General features: G+C 44.7%; 1 protein-coding gene across 6 annotated transcripts in view; it reads right to left on the reverse strand.

The window, feature by feature from the left end:
- The window catches only part of MTCL1 (microtubule crosslinking factor 1), a 112,563-nt gene that overhangs the window by 56,364 nt on the left and 43,313 nt on the right, over window positions 1-12,886 (reverse strand). The window lies entirely within an intron of this gene.

Below are 12,886 nucleotides of genomic sequence, written 5' to 3' on the forward strand. Positions count from 1 at the left end.
TGTGTGAGGAATTATGCACGAGCATCACTGGGGCTTATGAGCTGTATAAATAATGTTCTCTGCGCCACGATGCCTTGCTACTGATTGCTTTGAAATGGATAATCGCAATTTTCATTTGCATTCATTAGAAAATACTGCCTGACAGCACTTTAAAAAAAAAACAATATGCATGAGTGACCAAATCCACTTGCTTTAAATACAACGGTAGGTGAAGAGGACTGTTTTTAGATTATCGGTATCTGCAAGGTTAACAGCTTCAGAGTGGCCCATTGGCATTTCATAACAAGAGCTAACTTCTTGCTAGCTGTTGAGCCTCCTCTTGTTCAAGAATGAACAAAAAATTCAGAGAGACATAATCTCTGCCCCACGGTATGTGACTCACTGGGAGATCTTGCCAATGGACCAACTCTTTCATAGCGGTTACTCTCCAAGAAACACCAGTGATTTAAATGAAGGTAATTCTGCTTGGCACGAATGTGAATCAGAAGAAAACCAGATCCACTTGTAACAGATGGTCAGAAGGTGGATTTATCCCCAAGTGATGTAAACCAGCGTTCGTTAACTGTATCGCTACTCACTGCTCAGGAACGCCCCACTGCAGGCATTTTCCAGGCACCGTGCAGGACCGCACGGGAAGATTGTGGCAGAGGATGAAAAAAGCAGAGGATCTCTGTGCTCCTTCTCTGGCAAATCCCCTCCACACAAATCCAGCTCTGCTGGCCACTGCAGGCATTTTCCCCCTCAATTTTTTGCAGCTTTGGACTTGCCAGACCCTTACACTGAGGGGTGTAAGATTCCCCTTCGTCTCACTGCTTCAGAGCTAAGCCCACTTGCCCGGCTTGGTAGATAAAGACAAACCCTTTGCGCAGAGCTCTGTCACTCTCAAATCACTAATGAATAAATTCTTTTGACAAATGCACCACAGAGAGAATGTGACCCAGACCTATTTCTTTAGGATGGGAAAGGGATACGTACGCAGCTTCCGGCTATCACACTGCAGCTTTCTGAAATCTCCTCCCCTGTTCTGTTATCTGCCCATTTGGTGAAAAGGAAGCATTTCCTATTTCTGTAGCAACATCCCTTTTTTTTAACGGTAGGATAGGATGGCTTTCCATTCTTTCTATTCTATGATTCACTTTCTTAAGGCCTGAAGTGTCTCTAAATTCCAAGCATCCAACTGAAGTTTTTGCTTTGCTGCCATTCCATGCTTCGCATTACAACGGCTGCGCAGTGAAAGTACGGTGGTAGCTTTTTCCATGTGGACTCTCATACATATCTACGGGATGGTTAATGCAACTGGAAAATACAACGAAATTCTAATTGCTTTTCAATTGCTGTAGGCCCTTGAAAAAGATATCTCACCAAGCCCCGATAAAGCTGGGTTTGACGCAAGTGATCTATATCTGCATTCATTCCCATGTGTGTTTCATTTACTAGAAACCTCTAAATACCGCGATATCCATCATTCACATGACCCGGCAAAGCAAGCCATGTCTGAAATATCATAAGCATTATAGTTCAGGATAAAAGCCATCCCTTGAGTAAAAAAGCACCAAAGCACACTAGCTTTCAGCACCAGCTTAAATTTCCCTAACGCTGCATTACTCTATTGTGCTGAACTTATGAATAGGGGGCTTTGGAGGAGCCTCTTTCTTTTGCCTCTTACTACTAACACACGGCACCGGCTGTCTCCCACGGCTTCCCGGTTCCCTTTGCATGCGGACTGATACCGGCGTGATATTAGCTGGCTTGGTGTTTACAAATAATTTGGTGTGACAGGTCTGGGAGCGTGCTGGGAAGCGGCAGGGTTGCACCCGCTGTCTGAAGCCCTGGAAGGTGAGATGGCAGCTCTTGGGTGGATGGGAGATAGCTGGGCTGGCTCAGCATTCAGCTCACAACACACATTTCACTTAATACCTGGTCAGTTGAGGATGAGAAGGGGACCTGAAACCCGCACGATAATCCTTATTAACATGATAATGACTTAATAATTACAGTAATAAATGGTAAGAAATTATAGCCCAGAGACCTAATAATTGTTATTAATATCATAAATGAAATTCTGCAACAGACAGCTGAGATCCTAAACTCTAACAGGTGTATCACTGTCTTACGCAGTGCTTCTGCCCAAACACTTTTCTTAATAACTTCTTAAATGCATTAAAATGTATTTTAAAAGTCCTTGTCTGTCCCATTTTGTTATGACATAAAATATCCAGATTACATCATGTGTGTCAGAATATGTAAAGAAAATTGTAACACACTGAGACCAGACTTTCCTTTTTTGGGGGGGAGGTCCTATTCCAGGTGAAGAAAGCCAGAAAGAAGCCAGGTAGGTTGCTGCAGACAGCACTGGTTCTCCCCCTCCTGCTACACCAAGTGCTGTGATGCTGATGTGCTGGGACCAAACACGTCCCTCCAAGACTTGTCACCCCCCTGCTTGCACAGCTGTTAAATCTGGGTTCCCCACACTGCGCCCATCCCTTAATGCCCACATCTAACCCTCTGCCATGGTACCACAGCCGCACATCCCTGGCAATCCCACCAGGCAGGAGCAGCAACAGCACTGACCGGCAGCATCTACCAGGGGGTCGCTGCGAGCCCTCCACTTCTCCATCTCCCACCATATTACGCCCATAATGCCCACAGTAACGTGTGCTAGCTGGGACTGCCTGCCCACCCTTCCCTCCCTGCCAGCGCAGGAGGCAGGAGCAGCATCCCAAATTCCCCTACATCAGCTGTGCCACAGCCACTGAGCGCCAGCCCGCTCCTGGTCCCTGCAAACGGGCTGTGAGCCACGTCAGCTTGCACCCCTTTCGGAAAGAGTGTGTTCAAGAGCCGAGCCTAATCCGAGCGGTATGTGCTGCGCTGACACTGCCTGAGCCCTGTAATTACCTCGTTAGTGTTATATCGTAGCAGACAGCCCGTGAAAAATGTGCCAGGCACTGTGTACACACAGAAACAGACCTGTCCCGAAGCAGCTCGCCAATGGGAATAGTACTCATCCTCAGCCCCAAAACCCTACGTAATGATACACGCCTGGTGCCCGTAGCCCAGGACACGCTCCAGTGGGCCGAGAGAGAAATGGTGTCCATCCCAGCGGTACCAGCTCCGTTTCTCCGTCTCTCTGGACAAAACAGGGGTTGCAAAACTCCCAGAGAAGGTGAAACAACTTGTACGACTTGTTAAAGCCTTTTTTTTTTTTTTTCTCTCCTGATGACACTTACTGCAGCAGCCTGGGCAAACTAGACAACCACTAGAGAAAGCAAACCCTTGGAAGCAGTCCTCATCATACCTGCTCTGCCGTCCACCCGCCCCGTCGCACTGCTCGGCATCACCCAACCCTAAGCACACACTGCCCAAAACCAGAGGTGAACTGCCCTCTGCCTCCTCTTCTCCCTGAAAAAATGTTTTAAAACCCCAATGTTTTCTGAGGGCCTGCAGCATATGTCCTGCTGTCATGTCACCTTTGAGCGGGGAGCTGCTGGCCAGCAGCCGGCCGGGGTTGGCTTTACAAAACTGGACCGCAGGCCAGGTAGTGGTCAGAGAGGGGATGAGGAGTTTACATTCCCGAAGGAAGACAACATGAGAGCATTTACTGCTGATCAACGCACACCCATCCCGGCATTTCCCGTAGCACAGGCGATCTATTACAGGCATAAATGCTTTTGGTGTTTTTTGGTTTTTGTTTTTTTTTTTCAGAAGTCTAAGAAGGCAGTATATGCACAGTATATACCCGCTCTCCAACTGCAGACAGAGCCTGCTCATTCCCTGCCACCAAGCAGAGCTACGTAGTTGGTGGTCCCAGTATCAGGACAGCTTTCAGCACACTGGAGAAACAAACTGGAGAGTCTGACAGTGATGGGATGAAGCAGAGCCAGACGTGATTTGGACAGTGCTGGTAAAGGAGAGGAGGGGAGCTGAGCGAAGCCCCAAGCTCGATCAGGAGGTTACTGCAGCAGTTTATGGCAGTGGGAGAGGGAGAAAACACATGGCTCTGCAATCTCTGTAGTGTTTAAGGTACAGGTGTAAAGAGGAAAATCTCATAGAATCTAAAAAAAAAAATAAAATATTTTTGGAAGTCTTTTGGCAAAGAAAGATACGCAGAGCTGCGCAACATCTGTGCTTTCCACACTAATAGATCAACAGCCCCAGGATTGTTTTTTCGCATTGGGGATGGAAAGAAAAATTTTCCTTGAGGAAAGAACTGTAAGTACAAGCATATTCAATCTCCCCTGGATTAGAGCAACTTGCTCTTTCTATAAAGTATTAAATGAAATTCTGAAGAAGCAGCGAGATTAAAGGCCAACTGCAATGATCCCCAACGAACATGTCCCAGATAGTCTTTGTAATCCTCAGTTGCCCGTCTATTATTTCACAATTTTAAGACTGCACTCTGAAAAAGGGGTTTATAAAAATAAGGCAAAAAGACAGCAAATTCACATGTTGGTAGCTGGTGACATTTTTGAACCTCAGACTGTTGCTACCTGTGATACACTTTGCTATACATCATTCAACACACACAACCATTTACGATGGTTGATGGTCAGCCCAAAACATCCATATTCAGCAAGCCATAGGAGTCACAGTTGAAGCACAAATAAAGTTAGTTCTGCTACAACAAACATGCCCATCAATTGTAGGAACGAAATTCAAGCCAGAGTGTAGCGCTTGTAATTAAGAAATGGTGGCGCCCGCGACAGGGCAGGTGTAGGTGATGAGAAGGGGACGGAGCTCCTGCGGACTCACCAGCCCATTAGTGAGCTGTAGCACACGATGCTCTGGGAGCAGCAGCGTGACATCCACCTGCTCTCCCAACACATTCTGTGGGGTAAGAGTTACCCTCATGGGAGAAAAGTGCTAGGCTACCTACGAGCCCAATTGCAGCTGGAAATGGCCAGGAGGGAAAGAAAACGTTCGGAGAGAGTATAATCGCAAAAGCTGCATTTCCTTAGTAAAACCAGTCTATAAAGATGCGTCAGCAGCAACAGTGTAAATACCAAATGAAAAACTCTACATGATGGACATAGCCCCACAAAGACGTGCTTGGAAAGGACAAGTGGAAACACAGTGCTCTAAACACTAAAATTCAAAACGCACAGAAAAGTTATATAGGTGGCCATGAACACTAACAGCAAATTATTCTGGTGTGAGCATATTTCTGAGGATAACCTGATCTGGGCGGGCATTTGGGTTATCCTTAACCATTTTGTCTGTTCCCGGGGCCAGGCTGTGATTGCCTGGGAACCCGTTCCCGTTGCTTGCAGGGAGCTGGGGTGACTCTGTGGGTATGCAGGATCTGTGCTCTCCCGTGCTACCGCTGCTTTGAAGCCTCGACAAGCTGCCTCAGCTCCTTGCTGGGTTTCACGGTCCCTGCCTCTGGATACAGAGGGATACTCCCACCCTGAGGACCAAAGCACAAAATGAAAGGCACACTGTGTATTACTGGGTCTTACGTGAAGAAGGGAGTCCTGCGAGAGGGTCTTCATGCTCTTAGACCTCTGAGAGCAGCATGAGTGAAAGCATGGGGTGAGATAACACTTCTTGATCTGCTCTGTAGCTCCCAGGAAGGACAGATGGCTTTCCCGTCCCTTGGCACAGGAGCTGACTGCCCCGAGCTTCCCCGCTGCAGTGGCTCAGAGCTTTGGGGCGCTGATTTCTGGGGAGCCAATGGCTCTCAGCACCTGCCCGAAGGAGGAATTCACGGCTTCAACTTTGTTGGTATTCACCCCTCCCTACACACATCATACTTGGGGCCTAACCGCTGCTCTTTGCTAGGATACAGATTTGCTTATGAAGCACAATGTTTTTACCTGTTTTCCCCAAACAGAGGACAGAAACAGGATGACCGATTTATATTCCCTTAAAACAGCAAAAAGATGACTTTCACCAGTCCAGACCACTCCAATAGCAATAACCCAAGGCAAAAATCTGTATTCAAGCAATGTATTGATTTTAGGGTACAAGACTAAGGGACTTGGATCATCATCTCTTATGTTGTTGTATGAATTAAACATTACATCTTTGCTCAGATGCGTGCTTTTTTTTTTCTCACCGTATATTATTCCTGCATTTTTGTTTAGTCTAATTCATAACTTCCAACTTTCATCACTCCTCTTGACAATTTAGTCTATGCTTTAAGTATTCCTGACAGGGAGGAGCTCTCATCTCTGAGAATTTATCCCGCTGTCTTCCTCTCTGCTCCTCTTGCTAATATCTAACCAAGCACAAGAATCATAGAATCATTTAGGTTGGAAAAGACCCTGAAGATCATCGAGTCCAACCGTAAACTTAACACTGTCAAGTCCACCACTAAACCATGTCCCTAACGCCACATCTACAGGTCTTTTAAATACCTCCAGGGATGGTGATTCAACCACTTCCCTGGGCAGCCTGTTCCAATGTTTGACAACCCTTTCGGTGAAGAAATTTTTCCTAATACCCAATCTAAACCTCCCCGGCACAACTGGAGGCCATTTCCCCTTGTGCTGCTACTTGTTACTTGGGAGAAGAGACTGACCCCCACCTTGCTACAACTTCCTTTCAGGCAGTTGTAGGTAGTTGTAGAAGCCTAAAATGGCAACACAGATGCACTTTTTTTAAAAAAAATACAATCATTGTGCTCAATAACACCCCATGTTTCCATTGCCCTGTGTGGGATGGAGCTGCAGGCACACAGCTGGGGCTGGTTTGCAGGAGCTTCTTCTGCAGAAGGAACCTCGTACCCCCCAGTCACCACAGCTGTGACCAGCCCTGAGCCAAGGCAGCAAGCAGGAAGGGACCATGTCTGCACTGCACTGGGCTGCTTGGGAAACTTCTCTTCTACCATTTCCTAACCTTCCGAGTGACTGAATTTGTAATCCTAGTCACGTTGTACGCAGTATTTTTATTATGATAATTATTATGATAGCAAATGATGACTGACAGCACTTAGTTTTGATGGCTTTCTCTCAAAGGCTATAAAATTATGCCCTTTTCTCTGTAAAACGCTGCTGTGAAATGTATAATCTCAGCCTTTTGCTGAGAACATATACAGTTGATCAATGAAGTGGCAACATCCCACTCCAGCTATCTGGATTGCGTTGCTGCGCATCCAATCTCAAATATGGAATGAAATACAGAAAAGGTGAGCAGCACTGTTGACTTTACAAGTCCCTGAAAGCTGATGCCAGTCAGTGCATCCTTGGTTGTAGCCGTGAACCAAAACACATAAATTACAGGGAAGAGCTTACCGATCCCATTTGCACAGCTTGTTGATGCGGCTGCCTCGTAAAAGGGATGTCTAAAGATGATTTGAGAATCAGCTTCTGGGAAATCATTTTTAGACAGTAATCCCAAAGTCCTTCTAATCTCTGGGTACTTCTCATGCCAAAGCACCTCAGAGCAGGAACATCCTCGTGTGTTGTGTATTAGATTTGCCTGCTCCAAAGAACCTCTTCATATGTGGAACACTTTGCAAAGCACTCGGGAAGAGCAAAGCAGCAATGGCATGCTCCTGCTGGGCACTGCAGGCTGGGAAAATATTCTGGGGAAGTACCTTTTTAATATAGTTCTTGACCAAAAAGAAAAAGAGGCACTTTTTTTACTATAGATCAACATATGAAGTACAGGAATTTAACCACATACAAATGGCTAAATACCATATACTACTGTGGAATGTAATTCTGTGCCAAAATCACACCAATCTCCGCTTTTTAATGATTTTTTGAAAAAATCTCCTCTCATTTTTGTGAACTTCAGTGAGGCTTGGACTAGGGCCTCAGGCACTGTAAGGCTCTCATTGACTTCTCTGAAATGGAAGTTTTGAGGAGACTGGAGAGCATACAGAGGTTGCTGCAGAGAGGTAACTAATGGTCACTAATCCACGGCTACTGTTGTTCTGCTGTGATTAAAAGTGGTGCCTGATGAAAAAATGTGATCAGGTCACGTCCTGAAGCCGTACCGAGTCTCAGAGGCGCGAATACAAATCTAGGATTATTTTGGGAAGCCTGAAGAAACAGCAACTGCAGATTTGTCAGGGGACTTGATAAACCTTTGCTTTTTTTATCTGACTAGCAAAGCAAAACAAAAAGGGGAAAGAGAAATGAAAAACCTCAAACCATCTAGCGAAATATTCTTCCTCTATCACTGGTCAGGACCAGGGTTCCCAAAAGGCCGTTACTCTCCTGGCAATAACAACATGGAAATGCCTGTGCTACATCACTGGATGAGCTTTTGACCTGAAACATGGCAACTAACAGCAGAATAGGCTTTATCCCAGCCTGGGTGCAGAAGATTAATGACTATGAATAATACGTATGCATTGGAGTGAATAATGACAGCCCAGTGGAAGGACTGCCAGAGACCCGCAATTTTTTTTAGATCATTATTTCTTAGATGACAGAAACTATTACAACGAGGAAATTCATGCAGTTTTCATTTTTCTAATTAAAACACGAAAACTGTTTCTCTCTACCACTTAATTCATTGCTCACTCTTTCTGCATCCTCAACCAGCTGGAAAAAGCAGCTCCTCACAGGTAAACCGCTTCTTAGCTGAGGGCCCACCCTATCTCAAAGGGTGCTGTGGTGTCAGTGATTAAAGTAAGGGCATGAATAGCTGCTTTAAGGATTCCCACAGCAAAAAAAACCTCTGCATAATTTGAATTCCCAGTGGTCCTAAAGCAGGCATGCTGCGGTCACTACATGCACGCACGCTCTGCCCACTGACCAATGAAGAAGGGGAATCAAACTGCTTATGGGACTCATCTTCCAATGCAGCTGCTGATTAGCAATGAAAAATTCATGTGATCACAGTTTTTATGAAGTTTTGACAAAATATGCATCTCTACTCTGTTCTTAGAAATCTACGTGTGCTTTTTGGTTTGGTTTGTTTGATCAGCCTGAAGTCCCCAGCCCCTTTTGGCAGCTATTTTCTAAGATCCGGGCAGTTACGACATTGGGAGGTAGAGAGTGAATAAAACCACAGGCAATTAGCAGACAGTCTCAACAAAGACATCACTTCCAGCCCTTTCTTTGCATTTCCTTTCCTCACTGATCTACCTTGCCAGGCTCCCAGGAGCCCCGAAGGGAGCTCTGAGGCAGGCTCAGGATAAATAGAAATGGAGAAGCACCCACATTTTTTCCCAAGAAATCTCTAAAGTGTGGCAAAGCCCAGGTCTCCCTCTCCAGACACTGATTCTCCCCCACCTTTTCCAGTGTTTTGCTTCTAAATGCAAAGCAGGAGATGCAGCGCTCTTGTCCTTACAACCGAAAGACCTTCACATGTATATTGAGGCTTTTTTTTTAGAGACCCTTCTCTGGAGATTTTCAAGCCCCGCCTGGATGCAGTCCTGAGTAACGTGCTCTGGGCAATCCTGCTTTAGCAGGGGAGTTGGACTAGATGATCTCTAGAGGTCCCTTCCAACTCTGAAAATTCTGTGATTCTTTGATTCTGTGATATGTGCATTTGGCACAAGGTACTCCACACAGTGCATCACAGGGAGGCTGGACCTGACATGCAGGGATGGGCGAGCGAGGAGTGAAAGCCCTCAGAGATGCACAGCGTCTCTTTGAACACCACCCCCCCCAAAAAAAAAGAAAAATTAAAAAAAAGACAGGAAAGAAATGAGGCAAAAGTTTGCAGCATACACAAATAGCCTGAAACATATTGACTGCTCAACCCTTGCGTGTTTGCAAATTCGCTAAAGGGACATGAAGTTATAAAAACTCTAAAAAAATAAAGAGCTCGGTTAAACTTAGAAACCTTCACCCCACGTGCTCGTGTGCTCTGTCACACAGATGTGCGCATACACACGAGCACGCACCTTTCCATACTGTTTATGCATCAGCCAGCACCATCGCAGCCAGGCACGCAGCGCTACCCCTGTCCCATGCACGCACACGTCCCCGTGCTAACTGGGCTCACCAGTGTCAGTGCCAGAAAAGCTCTTCCTGACCACCCTGAATGCCCTGAACGACACCTAGTTTCCTAATCTGGCTCTGTTATTTTCTCTTTATTTTGCATGTAACTGAAGTATGAATTTCTAACGCGTTTTCATTTACATGGGAAAACTGGAGAAAGCTGTTTGCGCCCCAGAAGGAGACGAAGAATCTTGAAGCAAAAGCAGATCAGACTTAAGCAAAATAAAACTCTGAGATAATTATTTTTAATGACTTGGAAACGAAACTCATTTGGATGAATCCTCTTCAGACTTTGCCTATTCATTTCCCTAACTGTCAACATAAAAATGGCAGGGTTTAGCCAAATAGTTTACCTTTATAACAAAAACTAAAGTGAAAGTTTGTTGCAACCTTAAATTCTAAGCGGCATAAATTAGCCGTTTTATTAGAAGGCATATACTTACCTGAAATCTGCTTCCACTTTGCAGATAATAAAACTACCCACATTTTAGGAATAGCAAATGATTGATTCTGACTGGTGCTTAAAGAAGATCCTTTTTTTTTTTTAACCTCGCTTTCTGCCACTGGACTCCTGCGCAGCATTATGTACGCTCTGTATCACTTGTTGCTATGATTCCAGCAGTGACTTGCCTGTACTGCAGGATGAAATAAGTGGCTCTATGTTCCTTCCAAGTGATTCAGCAGGGATGCTCTTTAAAAATAAAATTTTTTGAACACCATTCAGCACTATTGAAGCATAAACTAAAAAATTCTCTACTCCCAAATAAGACAAAAATAATAATAAAAAAGTAAAAAAAACCAAACAACCCACAACCAAAATTCAAGAACTGTTTTTATTTCTACAGAGCGAAGTGACTCTATAGTATTCGCATCTATTTAGGCTCCAAAGTTGTGCTGCACGTACTGATGTGAGTGGTTCACTATTAGTCACGCAAGGCATCCCACTGACCTCACTTCAGTACGAACTGCAGAGTCACAGCCCTATTACGGGCAGGCCCAATATTTATGCACACTTGTCAGATTTCACACGCCTCCTCTGAATGACACGCTCTCCTCTGGCCCTGCTTTTCTTCTCTTCAGGCGCTTCTTTCTTTCCTCTGCCCTCTAACTTCTGTGTGGCTTTTCATAATAAGTGTGAATTTAACCAGCAAGCCTCCCTGCAAACTCACGTGTGGGATTCTACGGTTCTCACAAGGAGTGCTGGACATATTCATTAAGACCCCGGACTGAAACAGTCAGTCACAAAATAAACATGCAATGGAAGGATGCTCGCTGGCCAACGCTAAAGAGCTGAGCCCAGGGCAAGAGCTGAGGGAATGGAAGAGGCTTTTAAAACTTTGCAATTACTGTTCTGCAAATAACCTGCTGAAAATACTCCAGGGCAGCAGCTGATCGTACTTCTACGCGATGTTTTAAAAAGCAGCTTTGACAAGCTTTCCTCTGAACCAACTGCTCTTCCTCCCAAATTTGTCTGGAAATAGTATTCTCCGTAGAAGCTAGGGGACTCTGATTTTCCTAAGAATAATAATGCTTTAATATCGCAAGTGTCGGAGATTGGAGGCAATGCCAGGTGTCCCTGCGTGCTGCGTGGAGGGAGCGATGTCCCCACTGCTGCCGTTGCATTAACACATTCCCAGTGCGGAACAGCACTTCTGGATATATTTCACAGCAAGAAACTACGTGGGGTCTAATGCGGGAATAATCTGCAGAAGCAGTATTTTCCTTTCGGCTGGATTTTAACAATGAATGCAAATGCATATAGGCTTTCATAGTCTGAATGATTCTATTCAAATCTTTTTATTCAAAAGCCTTTTTTTCTCAACCACTGATCATGAAAACAGAACCTAAAAACCAACCAGTCCTTTTCTGAACCAATATTCTGGGTACAAAGGTGCAATGATGTCACCTAAGGGGTTGCAGTTTTTAACATCATCGCTAGTTCTTACATTTTTACTTGGCTATTTTGGTCTTTTCAAAATGAAAACACAATAACCTTCATGTAGAAAATCCTGCAGTTTTGAGATGTTTCTTAGGATACTAGCTTGGTAGTATACTGTTAGATGGCTGCTCCCAGATTAGAGACAGGCTAGTATTTTCAGCTTTTCTGGCAATTTTTAAAATTTTGCAGTGTTGTTTCCTTATGATCCTCCTGTTGCTCTCCTATCTGTCCGTGTGCCACCACAGACAGATTAGCTGAAATTTCAAACTCCATTGAAGTCTCTTTGTCCTCTCCCACATGGTGCATTAGCTGCACATTGCAGTACCCCAAACAAACAGGGATAACTGGCAACTGAGTGGCTCAGTGCCCCAACTGAGTGGCTCAGTGCCCACACTGCTGATGCAAATTTCTCCAAACCATGAATTTCAACCCTCATGACTCTTGGATGTTTCTGCATATGTGCCTGGATCTTTGTGCACAGTTGTAAAAAGCTGCTAAATGAAGAAAAGAGATATTGATTTCTCTCTTATTCTCTACAATTGGATATTTATGATGCAAACAACCCCTAAAATATGTAGGATTTCTTGCAGAGCCTTGAAGAGGCTGCACAGTCAGCAGAGTCCGAAAGTTCAGCTGCAAAGGTCAGGCAGACACATAGAAAAAGGAAGAAAAATGTCCTGAGACTACCCCCACTTTGGAGCAGAATAAGCAGATTATTCTGCAAGAGAGGTCATGATTTTCATTTCTCTACAGCTCTATTTCTACCCCACACAGACAGACAACCAAAGCAGCAGATGCAAGCGAGGATGTGGCAAAGAAGAATGCTGAGTTCTAGTTTAACACCCATTTTTGTATCACCTAATTTCTGGACTGCAGTTTGCTCACGTATGTACCTCACAGGATTGTTGCAAGGATTAAATCTTTGCAAGGGTTAATCTTTAAGTCTGGGTTTTGAAAAGATCTGCGTATTATACGTAGAATAACAGCTACAGTTAAGGTCACTTGATTACTCTCCAGGCAATAGAAATTAAAAAGATCAGCTGAT

Source organism: Vanellus vanellus, assembly GCF_965231255.1.
Source record: "Vanellus vanellus genome assembly, chromosome: 2".
In the NCBI taxonomy this organism is placed as follows: domain Eukaryota; kingdom Metazoa; phylum Chordata; class Aves; order Charadriiformes; family Charadriidae; genus Vanellus; species Vanellus vanellus.